This window comes from Stenella coeruleoalba (assembly GCF_951394435.1).
Source record: "Stenella coeruleoalba genome assembly, chromosome: 2".
In the NCBI taxonomy this organism is placed as follows: Eukaryota; Metazoa; Chordata; class Mammalia; order Artiodactyla; family Delphinidae; genus Stenella; species Stenella coeruleoalba.
Genome location: NC_137147.1, coordinates 108093747 through 108114270, shown reverse-complemented (window position 1 = coordinate 108114270; position 20524 = coordinate 108093747). Strand labels below are relative to the sequence as shown.

The 20524-nt window shown below is 44.3% G+C and overlaps 1 protein-coding gene across 1 annotated transcript in view; it reads left to right on the top strand.

The window, feature by feature from the left end:
• ADAMTSL3 (ADAMTS like 3) overlaps positions 1-20524 on the top strand; it is a 526198-nt gene that overhangs the window by 24288 nt on the left and 481386 nt on the right.

The window sequence follows — 20524 nt, the reverse complement described above, 5'->3', positions numbered from 1 at the left end:
GAAAGAGTCCCAATTTGCTTTTCTTGCCAGTTCTCTACTTGCTTTTCCCAGGGCTCAAAAATGATTCTTGAGGGTGATGTCATTTTCATGTTTATCTTTCCTCTCTAGCATGACTTTGATTAAATATGTATATTTTAATTGGTGAGCCGTGTTCTAAGGGAGTTGATCGTTGCAAGGTCCATGGCCAATTTCAGCCACAGTTAACCTGAGTCGATTTGTACAATAGCAGTGGAATGTTTTGGCTCCTGTTGCAGCAGGAGTGGATCATATATGTTGTGTAGGCTTTTCAGAAACTTCATGCAGAAATTATGTGAAGCAGATGGTACCCTTTTGAGTTGCCAAACATGCATATTTTAAAGAAATGTGGTGTATCTATTCTTCTTGGTAGATTTAGACGGGGGTTCTTTGGGAATGGAAATCAGCTGAAATTGCCATAATTGAAAAATTCTTGGAAGCTTATCATCAAAATAAGGAGTGTAATATCCGAAGACCAACATAGACTAAGGAACAAATATTATTGGATTTATTTAATTTACTTCTCCAAGGACGAAAAGCCCTGTAGTCTCCATGATATGTCTTTTCTTTGATAAGGCTATTGATTCGTTCATTGAGATCTCTTGAGAGCATTGGGGGCAGTGAGAAAAGGTGGGTACGAGGCAGGGGAGATTGCATGGGACCAGAGAGCGAGGGCCAAGCCATTTAGCCGAAAGCTAATGGGATGGGGTGACGTCACTCTGAGAAGACAGGACCTGGGACAACTTGCAGGTTAAGGAAGGGGCAGAGCCTTGGGAGGACTGCTGCTGGGTTTCTTCTGAGCAGGTAGGAGATCTCGATCAGTCGTAGTTACCTCTAAGCATTGACCAGGCAGGGTTTGCAGAGGAGGAAGCTGGGTCTCTCCACAGATAAGATGAAGAGCATGATGGAATCCAGGAGCCCCACCCAGGTAGGAAGGAGAATATAGCCGGCTTGGCTCTCTGCACTGGCACTTGCTGGGGAAATGCTTCTTTTTTTAAAAAAACAAACCTGAGTAGGGCTTCCCTGGTGGCGCAGTGGTTGAGAGTCCGCCTGCCGATGCAGGGGACGCGGGTTTGTGCCCCGGTCTGGGAGGATCCCACATGCCGCGGAGCAGCTGGGCCCGTGAGCCATGGCCGCTGAGCCTTCACGTCTGGAGCCTGTGCTCCGCAACACGAGAGGCCACAGCAGTGAGAGGCTCGCGTACTGCAAAAAAAAAAACCTGCATATTTTTCTTTTTTTTAAGTTTATTTATTTATGGCTGCATTGGGTCTTCGTTGCTGTGTGCGGGCTTTCTCTAGTTGCAATGAGCACGGCCTACTCTTTGTTGCAGTGAGCGGGCTTCTCATTGCGGTGGCTTCTCTTGTCGCGGAGCACAGGCTCTAGGCGTGCAGGCTTCAGTAGTTGTGGCACGTGGGCTCTGGAACACAGGCTCAGTAGTTGTGGCACACGGGCTTAGTTGCTCCGTGGCATGCAGGATCTTCCCGGACCAGGGCTCGAACCCATGTCCCCTGCATTGGCAGGTGGATGCTTAACCACTGTGCCACCAGGGAAGTCCCTGGGGAAATGCTTCTTAGTGCCTCAGTCTTCTTACCTGTGAAATGGAGATAACTCTGCCTAGGGCTAATGTATTTATTTATTATTTTTTTTAATCATCTTTATTGGAGTATAATTGCTTTACAATGTTGTGTTAGTTTCTGCTGTATAACAAAGTGAATCAGCTATATGTATACATATATCCCCATAGCCCCTCCCTCTTGAGCCTCCCTCCCACTCTCCCTATCCCACCGCTCGAGGTGGTCACAAAGCACCGAGCTGATCTCTCTTTGCTATGCAGCAGCTTCCCACTAGCCATACCTTTTGCATTTGGTAGTGTATATGTGTTAGTGCTACTCTCTCACTTCGTCCCAGCTTACCCTTCCCCCCCACCCCCATGTCCTCAAGTCCATTCTCTACCTCTGTGTCTTTATTCCTGTCCTGCCCCTAGGTTCGTCAGAACCATGGGCTAATGTATTTATGAAGCTTACATAGTATCAGGCTCAATTCTGACTTGGAGGGTTGTGGTGAGGATAAGAAGTTACGTATCTGAAGTGCTTTGCACATACTATGGTTCAACAAATGGTGATTTTATTATAATAATCATTTAAAAGGGAGCTGTGTTACCTGTTGGTGAAGAGTTTGGGTTCAGAGTCAGGGAGACCTGGTTGGAGTCCCAGCGCAGCAGTGTAGTAGTGGTGAAATCTTAGGCAAGCCCCTTCCCTTCTGTAAACCTCAGTTTCCTCTTCTGTACAATGGGGAGAAAAACAGCTCCAACATGGTGGACTCAGAGGATTAAATGAGCTAATGCGTTTGAAGTATTTAGCACAGGGCTCGGCATGTAATAAACATGCAAAAAACACTAGCTGTTACGTTTTTCCGCGGGCCTCCTGCCTGGGACAGAAAATCAAACTCTGCTCCTTAAAGCAGAATTTGGCCAAGCTCCACCCTCATAAGGTCCGTATGTGAGAACCCACTATTGGGTCCCTGGGGGGCAGAAGGCCTGCTTGGGTGATGACTTAGGTCTCTCAATTCTCCCTCAACCCCTCCACAATGCTACATGTTTCCATACTGCATACATTAAGGTCTGCACTTAGTAATTTATGGTTTAAGGGCTGGGTGTGTATTTTCGAGATCCTTCAAAGATGAGCACATTTGGAATCAACACTGAAGGAACACCCTTGCTGCTTCACTTACGTGGAGGTAGTATATTCTGTTGGTTAGGGTGTTTGGGGGTGGGGGGTAGTGTAGCTGGACTGTGTATATTGTTTCCTGGGTTTGAAGGTTCCCATAAGACTTTGAAACAGGGATTTGTGGGGAGGCAGCTTTTTGGTTGTTGTTGGGTTTTTTTTAAGCATCTTTATTGGAGTATAATTGCTTTTTTTTACATCTTTATTGCAGTATAATTGCTTTTTTTTTTTTACATCTTTATTGGAGTATAATTGCTTTACAATGGTGTGTTAGTTTCTGCTTTATAACAAAGTGAATCAGTTACACATATACATCTCAGAGACAGCGTGGAAGCCACGTCAGAGTTATGCCAACCAGAGGCAGGAGGCTGGGGCGTTTATCTACCAACTTCCCCTTTAGCATTGGCTGGGGGCTGCTCCTGGGAGCATCTGATAGCCACTAGCTACACATGGCTATTGAGCATTTGACATGTGGCTAATGCGACTGTGATAGAATTCTAAAATGTTTTTTAATTTTAATTCATTAAAATTAAAATTGCCATATGTAGCTAGTGGGTATGGATTGGAGAGCACAGCCACCATGAAGTTAGACACCAAGTGTGTTTTGTTTGCTGCTGTGTTCCCAGCCCCAGATTCACGTAACAGGCACTTAATATTTGTGGAAATAATGAATGTAACTGGAGGAAATCTCTGGCAGGGTTTTCTTTAATTGCTTTGCCAATGCTTCCTTTCCTCTTTGTGTGTCCTCCCAAGTTTAGGTAAGGCACTCTACCACCTTCATTAGTAGCTACCACAAGTGCTCTTTTCGGGGCATCTGTGGGACTTCCACGCTGTGGCCCTTTATTTATCCCATTGTGTGTGCCAGTCTGACCAGTGAGTGAGGGATCCAGCCATCCTTGCTTCAGGCATTCTTGCCTGCTTTATGTTTTTCAGAAATTTCTCAAAGCTGCTGCCAGGTAGATTGGAGTTGCCCCAATTTGCAAAGCGGATCTAGATGATTCCAAATTTTATAGTCCTTTGGTCATTCCAGTTGTTCCAGCACCACTTGTTGAAGAGATTATCTTTGCTCCATTGTACTGCCTTTGCTCCTTTGTCAAAGATCACTTGACCATGTTTATGGGAGTCTACTTGTGAGCTCTCTGTTCTGCTCCATTGATCTGTTTGTGTACTCTTTCACCAATATCATGCTGTCTTACTTAACTGTAGCTTTATAGTAAGCCTTACAGTCTGATAACCTCAGTCCTCCAACTTTGTTCTTCAGTATCAATCTTGGCTATTCTGCGTCTTTTGCCTCTCCATGTAAAACTTTAGAATCAGTTTGTCAATATCTACAAAATAACTTGCTGGGATTTTGATTGGGAGTTTTTTTACCTTTATTATGAAAAAATTTAAACATATAGAAAACTAAAGAGAAAAATACAGTTAATATCCCAACCCCATCACCTGCATCTCACAATTGTTAACAGTTTGCCACCTTTGCTTCATCTTCCTTTTTTCCTGAAATACTTTGACATCATAACATTTCATTCCCAAATACTTCAGTGTGCACATCTGAAAAATAAAGGCGTTTTTCTCCTTAACTATGCTACCATTATCACACCTAACAATGATTCTTTATATCATTCAACGCCCAGCCTATAGGCAAACTTCCCTAATTATTCCCAAATGTCTTTGGGAAAGAGAGAGCTCTGGACTCTTCTTCATTTTATAAGGATACCAATCGTTATCCATCCTCCTTACCTAAATGTACTTACCTCCCAAAGACCCCGCCTCCAAATAACCATCATATTGGGAGTTGGTGCTTCAACGTATGGATGTTGGGGCTGGGGAGACACAAACATTCAGGACACAACAATACTGTGTACAGATATTTGAGTACCTTTTCAGTTCTTTTGGGTATATACCTATGAGTGGAATTGCTTGGTCATTTTTAAATCTCTTATAATCTAGAAGAGTTCCCTTCCCCTGATTTTTTTCTTTTGGTTCTCTTTTCTCTCATGACATCGGTTTGTTGAAATGACCAGGCTGGCTGTCCCACCTTTGGGCTGTGTCTCATCATGTCCTCATGCTGTTTTTCAGCACATTCCTCTCGGCCTCGAATTTCCTATAATTGGGCTCTGATGTTTTAATTTTCTCTGTGGTCTCTTCTTTCCTCAGTTCATTCTGTTGGATACATTTGCCTCCTCTGTTTTGTACTTGGCCTATTTTGGAGGAAGGTGCCCTCATTTCCTATCACAGACCCAAAGCAGTTTTTACTCTTCCCTGCAGTAAAGTTATGTGCAAGAAGGTCTTTGCTCTTATTCCTCGAGGAATCATTTTTGTTCTCCTATGCTCCAGATTCTGGTCATAGGCCTCAGACTGTCGTGTTTCTATTTACTTACCCATGAATAAGCCTAGTGTTGGCTCCTGGATGTGATACACTGTTCACTCACAGGGCCCTCCCTGACCTCACTGACTGAGGCCAGCGGCTGAGCCGGTGTCTCCAATGGGACAGTTCTGGTCTGCCACACATCTCGGGCAGCTGTTTTTGGCTGACATAGCTTCTTTTCCCCCAACCGTTCATTTTCTGACAAGGGATAAAATGGACATGGCCCTGCAGGGCCTGAGGCCACCTCTGATCAAACTTTCATTGCATGAAAACGTATACCTGCCTGCAGGCATTACTCCAGGGTCACCCAGGAATGCAGTTGGTCTGGTCATCTCTGCACCTTGCTGGGTTGCTCTCTAGAAGCTGTTACTTCAGGATGGATGAGGCAAGAAAGTTACTGATGAGACATAGGGACTCGACTTCTTCAGAAAGGGGTTCCCAACAGTGTCAGGCTGGTTATGTGCTTTGGATTGAATCCCTTGGAGTTTAGTGGAGGAGCAGCCAGTGGAGTTAGGGTATTGATGAGGTCACGGCTAGCCTATATGGTGCTCTTTGTGAATTAGAAAAAGGCACCTTTTCCTCAAGACCCTGACTTCCATGTGCGGGAACACTGTGGTGTTCTACATACTGAGTTTGTTAGAGCCGGTCATGGGATTGCTACTTACTAGAAGACTGTACGGTAAGCACAGAAATCTACAGTGTCTGTATGGAAAGGGTGTGTTCTCTGAACAGTGTACTCAGCTTCACACTGCAGCCACTTCTGGTTTGGGGGCTGATGCGCACTTGTCAGTGACTATATACCTGAATTCCTTCCCCTCAGTGGAAGATCCTTCTGATTTTGGTATATGGTAAATGCACTCTTATCTTGTCCAGACCTGTTGTTATTTTTAGTTTTCATGGGGACTTTAGTGAGCATCTAGGCACTGTAAGTTATCTGCCTCCCCTGACCCGGAAGACTGAAGCTGACTTTTTGACAAAGATCCTGGCCAGTTCTGAAGCTATAATGCCGTGCACCGGGGTTGAATAACGGTGCCCTGAGAGTCCAGCATGGCTTGTGCTGGTGGATGGGATGCCTTGTAAAAAGCTGGTACGTTTCATGGCTTAACGGAATGCTTTGTTTCTTCTGATGGCATTCTCCAGGCAGGTGTTATATCTTGTATGACTCCCAGGAAATGAGGCTGGCTTCTGAGTGTGACTCTAGGAATCAGGCTTATTACTTTCCCTAATTATGATGATAAATACCTACTTAAGAAGAAAATTCAAGCATCACAGTAAAGCTAAGTGAAAAAGGCTAAAACCACTTAATTTCCATTATCCAGGGTCAACTACCGTTACCTCCATTTCTCCATCCCTTTTTCCACTTTCATCCAGTTTGCTTTTCCAGGATGTTTACTGCTTCCTTTGATGGGGATGAAGACTCTCCCTCGTGCCCCCGTAGTAGTAGCTGTTCTATTACTCAGTCCTTAGACAGTGTTTGATAGCCTAGGGGCAACTTTATGTATTTGCAAACTGCATTATTCTTCCATCACTACAAACACAAGCTTCCTTTCATATTGAATGGTCCAGTAACCCTGGGTCACAACCGTTTTAGATTTCAATCTGCCACCGCTTGGTGATCTTGGGAAAGTCACTTAACCCCTATGGGCCTCCACTTCTAGTTAAAATGAAGAGGCTGAACCAGCGTGCCCTTTCCAGGTGAAATCAAGCAGGGGAATTACGCCCATTTGAGAGAGAACAGCCTGTGGCACAGGTTTGTACCTGTTGTCAGTGGAGTCTAGTGGGAATTATCTAGAGAGAAAGGAGATGGCTAGCTAGCTGGACAGGTAAGAGGGAACTGAACTTATCTCCAGGGCCTGGGCATTTTTTGGCAGGCTGGGGGAACGGGGTCATCAGGGACAGAATTGTTTGGCCCACAGAGGTCAGCTAAGACGTTGGGAAGAGACTGATGACCTTGTGTGAGAACTAACTTCAGAGAGAAGGACGAAGCTGGGACCCTCAAGACATCGCCACGCTTGGATATTTGGCCTCCCCTTCTCCGTGGGTCTGGGCTGCCCCCCTCCTGCTGTGCCCCATTAATGAATGCTTTGTGATGGTTTGTTGTTGTTATTTTCTGAGGACCTTGATTAGCAAAGGCTTTGCTGTCGACACACTGCACTGTTCCAGGTGACTCTTAGATGCTGGTCACTAATGGATAAAGGCCAGAAGGACACTGGGAGTCATCAAAATGGCTCGGCCTCTGTGTGGAGAGGAAGCCACTCAGGTGGTCTCCTGGGCATAAGAGTTTGTTTTTTTTCTGGTAAATGCAGTGGGTAGAAAATGTCATTTATACGTTTTGAAATATCCACCATAGGCATAGTGAAGAGGGAGAGGGTCTGACACCTGGGTCTTTGTCTCTGGTTCCTGGCACACAGCTCCCCACATCCTCGGCACCTCCTAAGTGATGAGTGTCTTTAATATGCTAATGAGATTACTGTTGAGTCGGGGCTCCTAGATAGATTTAGGATGGGGGCTGGTCACCAGAAAGAACAAGGCATGAATAGAGGGTTGAAATTTTTAGCCCTACCCCCTGACTTCCAGGGAGGGGAGAGGGAGTGGGGATTGAGTTAACCACCAACGGACAAAGATTTAATCCATAATGCCTACCTGATGACCCCTCAGTAAAGACTCTTAAAAGAAGAGGTTCAGAGAACTTTCCAGTTGGTGAACACATGGAGGTGGTGCGCCTGGAGGGGGCGTGGGAGCTCTTTGCTCCCCGCTTCACTGCTTTGCTCTGTGCATCTCTTGCATCTGGCGGTTCCTAAGTTGTATCTTTATAATAGCCTATTAATGGTAAAGTGCTCTCCTGAGTTCTGTCGGCTTTTCTAGCAAATTATCAAACTTAAGGAGGAGATTGTGGGAATCCCCAACCTCGTAGCCAAGTGGGACAGACGTGTGGGTAACTGGAGACCCGACCCTTGTGTCTGGCATCTGAAGGGAGGGCAGCCTTGAAACCTGTGGAGTCTGATGCCAACTCCAGGTAATTAGTGTCAGGATTGAATTGTAGGACACTCAGTTGGTATTGGAGAATTAGGGAATTGGTTGTTGGGTGGAAGAAGAAGCCACACATTTGGTGTCAGAGTGTTTTGAGTAAAAACAGATCACTGTCCCTGATGCCTTTTTAAGAAGATGTAGAGGCTGGAATATTGTGAGTCTGGGATGACATTGAAGGAACTGGCATCACAGAGGAGATAAAGAGAAACTCTTTCCCACTGGAGCCTGGCACCCTTCCTGAGCTCCAACGGTCAGTGTTTCTTGAATGAGTGAATTGACAACATGGGCTCTGGTCTGGAGAAGGTTTGATGGAGGCAAGTAGAAATGACCTTGGATAATTAAACTACAATGAGGTTCTTTACCAGACATCAATTACTGAAGATTTTCAACTTGTCAGTATTGTATGAAGCATTCCTTTGGGCTAGATCATTCTCTGAATTTAATTTGAGCATTTCTTCACGAGCCTTAGCCTCTTTCTTTAGCGTGCATTCTGTGTGCATTATAATGCAGTAAGGCAGACTTTTCTCATAAAATGGTGTAGGTAAGATTGAGAGGGTCTAAGCATCTCTCTGCTTTGGAATTTGTTGAAGCTTACAGTGTAAGCAGATTCACACATGCAGAATTCAAAGTCAGAGAGATACATGAGGTGCTTGTACTGTTTTGGTATGGAAGTTGGTTTCAAAAGGAGGTTGGTATTTGAAAGACACTCTAAGGAGTGGGAGAATAAATGACATCTTCGGGTGTGTGTTCTAAGTCACAAGCAAACCCTCCTTGAAATTTTCCAGCGAGGCCTTTGGATGACACAGAGCTTGACTTGTCTACTTCATATTTGCTCAGCTTCCATAGCATTTGGAAGAAGTTGGCCTGCTTGGGAATATGCTGAATTAAGGAACATAGCCAACCAATGAAAGAGGAGGAAAATTTGTTTAAAGCTAGACAAACCTTTAGTTGTTAGAGACCCTTACTTCCTGATGTGATGCAATTGGAAGGTCATGGCGTCACCCATAGGTATTCTTGTTAAAAGGTAGAACCGGGATCTGATCAGTCTCTAACTGTTTAATTCACAGTAAATGTTGAAGATAGAGGAACATGTTAAATAACACCATGGGAATGCAATCCACCAAATCTACAATGCGGAAATTCTAAAGGGCAGATGACACACTTCTTCAGTAAATAAAGGGCAAAGAACAAGACAGAGAAGGAAATGTAGATGAAAGAAACTTTTAGTGGACTGGAGCAGCTACAGTTGATACCCTGCTGGGAACTCTGGTGATGCTCTGCCCACGGGCTTTCATTCTGTCTGTAGGATTACGCATGGCAAGCAGAGCAGAGTGCCAGAGAATTTATGGCCTGGAGAGTTAATGCCCCTGGAAGCAGTCTTCAGCCAGTGATGGATGGGGAAGGTGGATAAATACCCAAGCTTCCTCCCCATCTCCCAGGGCTGGGGTAGCGCTCAGGGGTGCCCCACACTGTGTCCCAGAGTTGTCCAGAGGAACTGTGCTCCATTTGTCCCCAGTGGTGTGTACCCTTCGTTGGCTTTCTTCCCTTCCCTGGCTCCTTTTCCTATTCTTCCACTAGTTTTCCTGCTAACACCTCCAAACTGTTTAAGTTCGCCCTTAAATCCTTGCCTTGGAAGCTGTTTCTGGGGGAAACCAAACTAAGACAGAGACAAATCAATCCAATGAACACGTGGGCCTTATTTGCTTCTCATCTCAAACAAACCATCTGTAAAGAGGCATAAGTCTATTGAGGAAATATGATCACCAAGAGGGTGTCAGATGGTATTAAGGAATTATTGTTAAGTATTTTTAGGTGTGAAAATTATTTCTGGTAATGTTGAAAAAAATGAAGAGCACTTACTTCTTAGAGATACATACATACTCAGTTATTTGCAAATGAAATTATATGATGTCTGGGATTTGCTTTAAAATAATCAACAGTGGGGGGCGGGGGGTGGACCAGGAGGGGGATACTAGTGAAATAAGATGGGCAGAGTTTTCAGCAGTTGTTGAAGCTGGGTGATGGCTAACTGGCAGTTCACTACGATGTTCTGTCTACTTTTGTGATATGTTCAACATTTTCCAAAATAAAATGTTAAAAGGACACAAAAAGAAGCACTTGAACACCCTCATGGTCCCTTCTCCTCTGGGTCAAGTTTAAATTATCCTCTTCCCAGCCTTGGCACTGTGACACGCCAGCTTTGTTTTGGATGGGTCAGCCGATAAGCGGAGGAGTTATTGACCCTTCTTCACACTGGCAGCCTTCCTTTCCCCCACTGTGTCCACCCATTCCCATAGCCAGACTAGAGACTCTGGCATCACTCACTGCCTCACCTTGAAATCTTAAATGCCATCCTATCCGCTTCTGCTCTGAAACCAACTATTCCTCTGATCCTGTTGCATCTGCCCTCCAATTTGTAAGTGCCCTCCCTCTCCCAGTGTAGTCATACCCACATGGTCTTGACTGTTATAGCCCAGAACTGCTGGAGTGGGCAGGATGGGAGGGGTGGGCCTGGAGACTGGGGGTCAGGCCAGGTTAGTGCTGTGGTCAGTAAGTCTAGTGGGCTGTGGTGACTTTGGCCTTGGCAGTACTCCAGGGGCGTAATAGTGGTGGTAGGGGGCAGGAGAGGGAGAAGTGCTGCCGTGGTTCTAAGAAGAGGAATGGAAACTCCCATCAGGGGAGGTTCCAGCAAGGAAAGAGTTTAGTCCTCGGGAAGAGAGGGTTGGAGAAAGCTGGGGTAGTTGTCAGGGCATTAGCCAAAAGGTCTGGACTTTTCCAGAGTGAAATCAGAGCATAATTGAGAAAGTGGGGCAGAAGCCCAATCTTGTATACTGAACACGTGCGCCAGGTTTAGGCTGGGTCTACCGCCCGAGGCTGACCACAGATATTCCAGGCTGTGGGCCTCAAGCGGAACGGCAGCCTCCGCCCTGTGGGGCTGGTTTGTGATGCGCTTAGTCAATGGAGCAGCGGGGGTGAGGATGGCCATGGAGAACCTGCCGGCTGAAGGTCTTTCATATTTGTCTTATTTAAGGAGAGGTCTCAGCTCTGCACAAACGTAGGACCTGGTTTTATTTTTGCTGATAAGTGCTCTCCACTGTGCGGGAGCAAATTCTACTTTCCTTCTGCACATTACGACCCTCAGGATACCTTGATTAGAGCCAAAGCTTTCCTGCCAGTCTCCGTGTTTACAGCACCCTTCGTTTCTGAAACTGTGACCTAACCTGTTCCCTGCGGTGTGGCTGGAGGAGGCGGGATCCTGGCTGCTGGGGTGCAGGAGGGGCTGTGCTCAGGCTCTGAGGAATCTCTTCCCTCTCCTCCTTCTAGGGGTTTCTTCCCCTGGTGCTGGGTGCAAGAGGGACAGCTGCAGAGGCCGAGTTCTTCTGTGTCTCCGACCTGGAGGTGGTGTGTGTTGGGGGGAGGTCCTGGCCTTGCCTGGTTCTGCTTGGGGTGAACAGCTTTGCCCTAGCGCCTCGACTGCGGAGGACCCCCTCCTCCAGAGTGAGCTGGATCTTCTCCCTTTGGTGCCATCAGTGGTATAGAATCCTACCCTCTTCTCCTGGTGCTGTGTTCCTTACTTAGCCCTGACGCTCCTGGAAAGCCCCATGGCTCCTCTCCTGCTGTTCCCTGCCTTGCAACTTCTTGTTGAGACAGGGGAACTAACTGGAGTCCTCTTTCCCACCCTCTGAGGGCCAAGGAGAGCAGTTTTCCTTCTTTGAAGGCATCTCCAAATGTTGCAAGTGGTCCCCGTGGGAGACCCCGTGACTTGGCTTTGGGGAAGGGAAAGCACCTGCATTGGTTTCCCATGGGAAGGGGAAGAAATAAGAAAAATAGCTAATACTTACATAGTGCAATTCTAAGCATGTTAAAGAATTTAACTGATTTAATCCCTGTAACAACCATTTGGAGTAGGTATTATTATACCCCTTTTGTAGACGAGAAGTCTGAGGACCAGAGTGGATATATATTGCCCTAGGTCACATAGCTTACCAGTGGCAGATATGGGATTTGAACCCAACTCGTCTGGCTTAGGTGTTGCATATCCCTCTCACCCTGAAGGACCCTTTTCCCCACAAGGCCGGCTACTACCTTCCTCTCCTGCATCCTCTCCTTCTATTGATTTGGGGAGTGTTCAGGTGGGAGGGAGAGCAGTTGGCGTGGGTGGGGGGCAGGACCAGTGTTGGCATCTCTAAGAAAGTGCAGGGCAGTGGAAGCTTGTTCACGGGTGGAAGCTTGTTGGTCACTTTGAACGTGGGATGTTATGAGTTTTGGGTCTTCAGTTTGGACCTTAGCTGTGATTCCAGGTCAGTAGGAAAGTTCGACTCAGCTTATTTCTGATGTAGCTCAGCAGTGTTGGCAGGTCCTGCTCTTTTCCTGAAGCTCGTTCGGATATCTTATGGTTTCTCCTCCTTTCCTGCCTGCCCGGCACACAGCCCCTTTCTCGCAGGCCCCTGCAAACCCGTCACTTCCTCATCTTTCATATGTTTCTGGAGCAATCTGACATCTGTCTTGTCTCCTACCAGGGGCTGCCAGGAACTGCTGGAGATCTTATAACTGTGCTGATGTTACAAATATATGGCTTTGGCTTCAGGAGAAGTCACTAATCATTTATCATGTCCCCGAATGGCTTCCTCTTCCACTCTTTGCGGTGGCTCTTCCAGAATCATTGTGATCCTGAGACCTCACGGCATCCATCCTAGCCTCTCCCCACCATCTTCCACCTCTCCTTTACTGACTCTTAATCAGCGTTGCCTCTTCTGCAAATCCTTCCCATGGCTCTGTCTCCCTCAAGCCTCTCCCATCTCCCTCTTTCCTTCACCGCTAGACTTTTACAAAGCGTATCTCTACCCTTTGCCTCTACTTCCTTATCGCGTTATCCCCCTCCACCCAGTGTAATCTGCCTTTCTCTCGTTCTCTCTCTGGAACTGCTTCAGTTAATTGAAGGTTACCCACGTCTTCTTAAAAGAATCCAACAGGCATTTCTGTCTTTATCTCGTTTGGCCACTTTGCTTTATTGTGCATTTTGACTCCCTCCTTCTCGAAGGCTTCTACTTCTGCCTTCTACTGTGGTCCCTGCCACACCACTCTGCTGGTGGAACTCTTACCTCTCTGACAACTCTATTTTATTTTCCGGCTTCTCTTTCTCTTTCCATGTCTTTAAAATCAGTGATCACTAGGAGTGATCGGTGATCACCTGGTCCTCTTTCTCCTTTCACTCTGTTCGTATTCCGTGATCCCATCCACTCTCGTGATCCATGGGACCTCCTATTGATAATTCCCACATCTGTGTTTGTGCTTCCTGGCATTTCTCTTGAGCTATTGACAGTTTTCCTAAACATCTGTATCTAGAAGCCCTACCACACATCTTAAATTTTTGTCCAAAACTGTACTTTTTTTCCCCCACCCAAACCTTTTCGTCACTCCAATTGCTAGAAACTGTAAAACCATCCTTCACCTTTGGGCAAAGAATTCTGGAGCTTGATTACCCAGGTTTCAATCCCGCCTCCTCTCCCGAGTAGCTGGGTGAGCTTGGGTAATTGAGTAATTTAATGTCCCTGTGTCTTGGTTTCCTCATTTGCAAAATGAGGACAATAAACCTGCCTTAAAGGATTGATGTGAAGATGAAATTGGATAGTAAAGGCAAAACTCTTGGCAAAGGGCTCAACACCCAGTAACTTCCACTAAACGACACGTTTTGATATTGTTGCCGTTATTCTATTCATCATTTGTGCAATACATTGAACAAATTTGTTGTTCAATGGATTGTCTTTAGTTCCTTCCTTGGCACTGTGCTAGGCACACACTCCACAGCCACATCTCTGCAGGGCCCACATTCTGTAGGTTTTACTTTCTGAATACTTTAAGACTTGTTAACTCTTCTCTGTACCCACCATCACTGTACACTGAGGGCATACATTGCTTATACACCCACCTTTTCTCCCCCTGCAGGCCATCTTCCATACCCTGCCAGAAGGATCTGCCTAAAATACAAATCTGATTATGTCATGCCCACTACCAAACGTAAAATAGATAGCTAGTGGGGAGCAGCTGCATAGCGCGGGGAGATCAGCTCGGTGCTTTGTGACCACCTAGAGGGGTGGGATAGGGAGGGTGGGAGGGAGGGAGACGCAAGAGGGAAGAGATATGGGGACATATGTATATGTATAACTGATTCACTTTGTTATAAAGCAGAAATTAATACACAATTGTAAAGCAATTATACTCCAATAAAGATGTTAAAAAAAAAAAATCCTTCAGAGGCCCCTCAGGATAAACCTCTATTGGTTCCCGTTGCTGCCGGGCCCACCCCTCCCGTACCTGTGTCTGCTGACCCAGCTCTAGCCGTTCAGAACCACTTGCAGGTTCCACCCCGTGCCCTGTTGGCTTACCCCGGTGGGCCACGCCCATGCTCCTCTGTGCTGATGTATGCTTCCCTTCAGCCTCCCTCCACTGTCCACCTGCTGTTTTCCTTCTCTCAAAACTCTGTTGAAACATCACCTGCGGCTTTAGGAATTTTTGCCTCTGTTTCCTGCACAACCACCCTCCCCCCAGAATTGGTTGCTCCATTGTCAGTGTTCTTATAGCATTTTGTACTTACCTGGCCTATGGTGTCTTTCTTGTCCCTTTGGTTTTTGATTTCTGAGGGCTCAGAAAGAGAGATTTATGATGACCAGGACAGGCATACCCCATTTTATTGTGCTTCGTAGGCATTGCATTTTCTACAACTTGAAGGTTTGTGGCAGCCCTGCACTGAGCGAGTCTATCGGAACCATTTTTTCAACAGCATTTGCTTACTTCATGTCTCTGTGTCACATTTTGATAATTTTAACAATATTTCAATTTTTTTCATTATTATCATATTTGTTGTGGTGATCTGTGATGTTACTATTGTACATCACAGGAAACTATTGTTACTAATTGGGTGTGTTTTTTTTTTGCTTTCCATTTTTAAATTAAGATATGCACATTATTTTTTAGACAATCCTATTTCACACTTAGTAGACTGCAGTATAGTGCAAACATAACTTCTGTATGCACTGGGAAGCCAAAAAATTTGTGTGACTTGCTTTATTGCAGTGGCCTGGAACTGAACCTGCAATATTGCTGAGGTATGCCTGTATTTTATCCAATATCTAATTCATTAAAGTTATAAATGTAAAAACCGATTATACTGTAAGCTTTTAAAAACAACTTGGAAATCTTGTAAATTTATTTGTAAATCTAGTAATATTTGTGTTAAAATGAAAAGCACTCATTTCACTTGCTCTTTGAATAGTGCTAAACTTATAAATTTAACCAAGTTAAATCCCACAAACAATACCATTTATATAGTCTGTTAATTAATTTCTCTTAAATATTTTAAAGTATAGTTACTGGTTCAATATGTATGATTCTCATAAGGCTTAAAAAATAAATGAAACATATGCACATAAAAATGCCTGCAAAGGTTATTACTGTCATTATACCTTATTACAATCATTATGTTCAACACAGGGATGTATTTCTTTATCCCACACCCCAAATAAGGGACTGTGGCCACCTTCGGTCCCCTACAAACTATTGGGAACCAAAATGTAGTCAAGCTCCAGGTAATTGGTTGGAGATTGGGACCTGGACTCAGAATGTGGGTCCTTCCTCCAGAGTGATTCTATCTGAGCTGGTGTCCGTTCAGCGGGCCCCTCACTGGTAGCAAGGGGTTGCCACACCAGCAGTCAGCAGGACTTCCCTACCCCATTCCTTTCAGTGGGATCTTGTCTAATTTCATATGTCAGTTTTTTCAGCAGACTGGCACCTTTTCCTGAAATAACACATCTTGCAAAATGTCAGGGACTTGCTAGGTTCCTGGATTCTGGTTCCATTTTCCAGGATTTTATCCAGATCTCCCCCATTTAGTGCCCAAGCCCTGGTGTGTTGTATAATTGTTGTTTATTTGTCTGCTCTTAAACCCCTGTATACTGATGGGATTTCATATACTTGACTCGGGTCGCAGAACGACTAGTTAAAACACTAGTAATCATTTACTCAGGGTTATAATTAGTACAGTTCTCATTGTTTACCATTCTGTGGTCATTTTACTATTAATCACTGAGTCTCCAGGCCTAGAGGAGTGTCTAGCACACGAACGAGGCACTCAGTAAATAATTTGTTTAGTGAATGATGCGTGTTTCCTTGAGTAGATTTGGATCTCTGTGAGGATTGGAATTGTCTTATTGATTTGCTGGGACCTAGCACAGACGGGAACTGGATTGTGATGGCCACTCATTGTGTACATATGAATGAATGAATAAATGAGGCAGAAATTGCTGAGTGCATTAAAGCAATTGGACAGAGATTTATTTCTTGAAAGGTCCTATACTGAACCCAAACCTGGAGCATCTAATGAGATTCTCTCCCTGCCACCTCCTTTTGAGCCTCTCCTCCCTGAGCACACAGCTGCCACTGTTGCTGCAACTTGCTGAGCTCTCAGGGCAGGCTGGAGTTCAGAGGTGAAGCCCTGGGCTGACGTATCCTTTGGGCCCCACATGCCGAGTCCTATCAAGTGCTAAATCTCCCTCCGCTTTTGGTCTTGGGTGGAACGCCACACAGTGGGCATAGGACCTGGCTGTGGAGTGGCCGCTAAGGCCTAGAATGGTGAAACCCAGAAGTGTTCTATTGTCGGCTCCCTGTAGTAAACCTTAACCAATGGGAGACCATAGGAGGGAGCTGGGCAGATGGATTTCCCTTTCTTCCTCCCTTACATGGGCTACTCTGAGGTCCAGTTTGTTCTTGCAGCTCTTTCTGAGAAAGTCCCAAGTACCAAGTGGACACACCTGCCAGGTGACCTGCTGTCTTCCTGGCTTATTTTGAAAGTGTCAGCATGATCACATGCTTTATTGCACACTCTTTAGTATCTTTCCTTGCCTCACTCCCTTTTTCTCCTCACCTTCACAGTCCTGGGCTTGCGCCTCTGGAATAAATTGTCAGCACTTTAATCCTTGCCTCAGGCTCTGCGTTCTAGAAGGCTAAGATCCTTTGGTAAAAGTTATAGTCGTAAATTTTGGAATATTTTTCTTTGCTCTCTCTCTGTTCCTGAGATTTACAACTTTTTTGGGACTGGTTTATGCTGTTCATGACCTTAAGAGTAGAAAATACTACCTTTTCTGCTTTGCAAATAGGTTCATCTGTACCGTTTTTCTAGATTCCACATATATGCGTGAATATATGATATTTGTTTTTCTCTTTCCGGCTTCCTTCACTCTGTATGACAGTGTCTAGGTCCATGCACATCTCTACAGATGACCCAATTGCATTCCTTTTTATAGCTGAGTAATATTCCATTGTATATATGTACCACATCTTCTTTATCCATTCACCTTTTTTTTGTTGTTTCCACCTGATTTTTATTCAGTGTTCCAAAGTTGTTGTTTGCTTATCAAAAACAGGCAGGAACTATTCAATTTTTTGAAAGCCACCAGCTTGTAACACTGTTTATGGCACAGTTAACAACTTTATGAAAGTAAATTGAATAAATTTGTCTAAAAAAACCCCGTGTTTTTACATTCTGTGAAACTTAACAGTAGAGGCATACCTTGCTTTATTGCACTTAGCAGATACTGTTTTTTTTTGTTGTTGTTGTTGTTTTTACAAATTAAAGGTTTGTGGCAGCCCTGTGTCAAGCAAGTCTACTGGTGCTATTTTTCCAACAGCATTTGTTCACTCTGTCCTGTGTCACATTTTGGTAATTCCGGCAATATTTCGAACTTTTAAAGTATTATTATATTTATTATGGTGACCTGTGATCAGTGATCTTTAACGTTACCATTGCTAGTATTTTGAGGTGGCACGAACTGCGCCCATGTGAGACTGAACTTAACCAATAAATTTGTGTGTTCTGACTTCTCTGCTGACCTGCTGTTACCCATCTCTCTCCCTCTCCTCTGGCCTCCATAACATAAAAGGGCAAGGTGAAGCAGCAAGTGCTGATGTGGAAGCTACAGCAAGTTACCCAGAAGATCTAGCTAAGATAATAAATGAAGGTGGCTACACTACACAACAGATCTTAAATGTAGATGAAATAGCCTTCTATTGGAAGAAGATGCCATCTAGGACTTTGATAGCTAGAGAGGAGAAGTCAATGCCTGGCTTCCAAGCTTCAAAGGACAGGCTTTGTTAGGGGCTAATGCAACTGGTGACTTTAAGTTGAAGCCAGTGCTCATTCACCATTCTGGAAATCGTAGGGCCCTTAAGAATTATGCCAAATATACTCTGTGTTATAAATGAAACAACAAAGCCTAGATGACAGCACATCTGTTTACAACATTTTAAGCCCACTATTTACAACATTTTAAGCCCACTGAATATTTTAAGCCCACTGTTGAGACCTACTGCTTAGAAGAAAAGATTCTTTTCAAAATAGTACTGCTCATCGACAAGGTACATGGTCTCCCAGAGCTCTGATGATGTACAACAAGATCCGTGTTGTTTTCATGCCTGCTCTTACAGCATGCATTTTGTAGCTCATGGATCAAGGAGTAATTTAGATTTTTCGAGTCTCATTATTTAAGAAACACATTTTGAAAGGCTATAGCTGCTATCGATGGTGATTCCTCTGATGGATATGGTCAAAGTCATTTGAAAACCTTCTGGAAAGGACTCATCATTCTAGAGGCCATTAAGAATATTTGTGATTCATGGAAAGAGATAGAAATAAGAACAACAGGAGTATGGAAGAAATGGATTCCATCCCTCATGAATGACTTTGAGGGGTTCAAGACTTCAGTGGAGGAAGTAACTGCAGATGTGGTGGAAATAGCAAGAGAACTAGAATTAGAAGTGGAGCCTGAAGATGTGACTGAATTGTTGACATCTCCTGATAAACCTTGAATGGATGAGGAGTTGCTTCTTATGGATGAGGAAAAAAAAAAAGGTTTCTTGAGACGGAAGCTACTCCTGATGACGATGCTGTGAAGATTGTTGACATGACAACAAAAGATTTAGAAATAAATTTAGTTGATAAAGCAGTGGAAGGGTTTGAGAGGATTGACTCCAATTTTGAAAGAAGTTCTACTGTGGATTAAATGTTACCAAACAGCATTGCCTGCTACAGAGAAATTGTTCATGAAGAGAAGAGTCAGTTGATGTGGGAACTTCACTGTTGTCTTGTTTTAAGAAGTTGGCACAGCCTCCCAACCTTCAGCAACCACCACCCTGACCGGTCAGAAGCCATAAACATTGAGGCAGACCCTCCACCAGCAGAAAGATTATGACTTGCTGAAGGCTTGGATGATGATTAACATTTTTTGTTAATAAAGTATTTTTAAATTGATATGTACATTTTTTTTAGACATAATGCTATTGCATACTTAGTACACTACAGTATAGTGTAAACATAGCTTTAGTATGGGCTGGAAAACAAAAAAAAATTGTGTGACTTTATTGTGATCATCACTTTATTGTGGTGGTCTTGAACTGAACTCACAATATCTCCAAGGTCTGCCTGTATAGACAACCCAAATTATGAAGGCTGTATCTTAGGGTAAATTCCAATTTTAGATTTGTAAAGTACATCATAAAAGTACTTTTTGCTCCAATATTTTTGTCTCCTCCTGACTTACAAATTTTTTTTAAAAAAATTCACTTTGCTTATTATGGTCCTTAATGGGAATGTAAAGGTGGAATTCAGAATGGGATTATTGATATCACGAGGAGAACAGACATTTGAAGGTCGATTTATTCATTTTCTTGTTTGGTTGCAAGATCTTAGTTACTTGTTCTAGGCATATGAGAACCTATCTTGCATTTAAGACTTACCAGCTTCCTTTTGGACAGTTTGTAGGAGAGGAAAGAAACCTGATGATTCATGAGGAAAATAGGTATTTTATCAGTAATGTTAATTGCAGTTATTTCACATTCAGACAAATGCAATAAAGATCAGATTACTCTCTAGGAATAATGTAAACTTCTGATCTGGAGAATGACTTAAAGTCATCAGAAGATGTGGCTATGGTTTTAGACTGTGACAGCTGTGTATCTGAGTTACAGCCTTCTCTCTGAGGGTCTAATTTGGTGTTCAGTAATCACCTTCTCCGAGGAGGATGCGTTTTCCTCACCAGTGTGGAAGTGGAAAGCAGAATTGCTGACCAAAGGTGTGGATCATTTACAGAGCATGGTAATCACAAGAGAAACCTTTGGCACCTTCCTTGGGGCTGCCTCAGAGCTCCAGCAGTTCTGGTACCTAGAGTGAGTGAGGTCTGTAACAGTTACCACATTTCATGGAATGTGAGTGTAGATAGGAAACACCCAGTAGGAGACGGGGTGAGGCTGCTGCACTTAACTGCACCTACTTCCTGGATTCAGTTTTGTGTTGGTCCTAGTTCTCAGCACACCTGTCTCCCATACGACTCAGGAATAG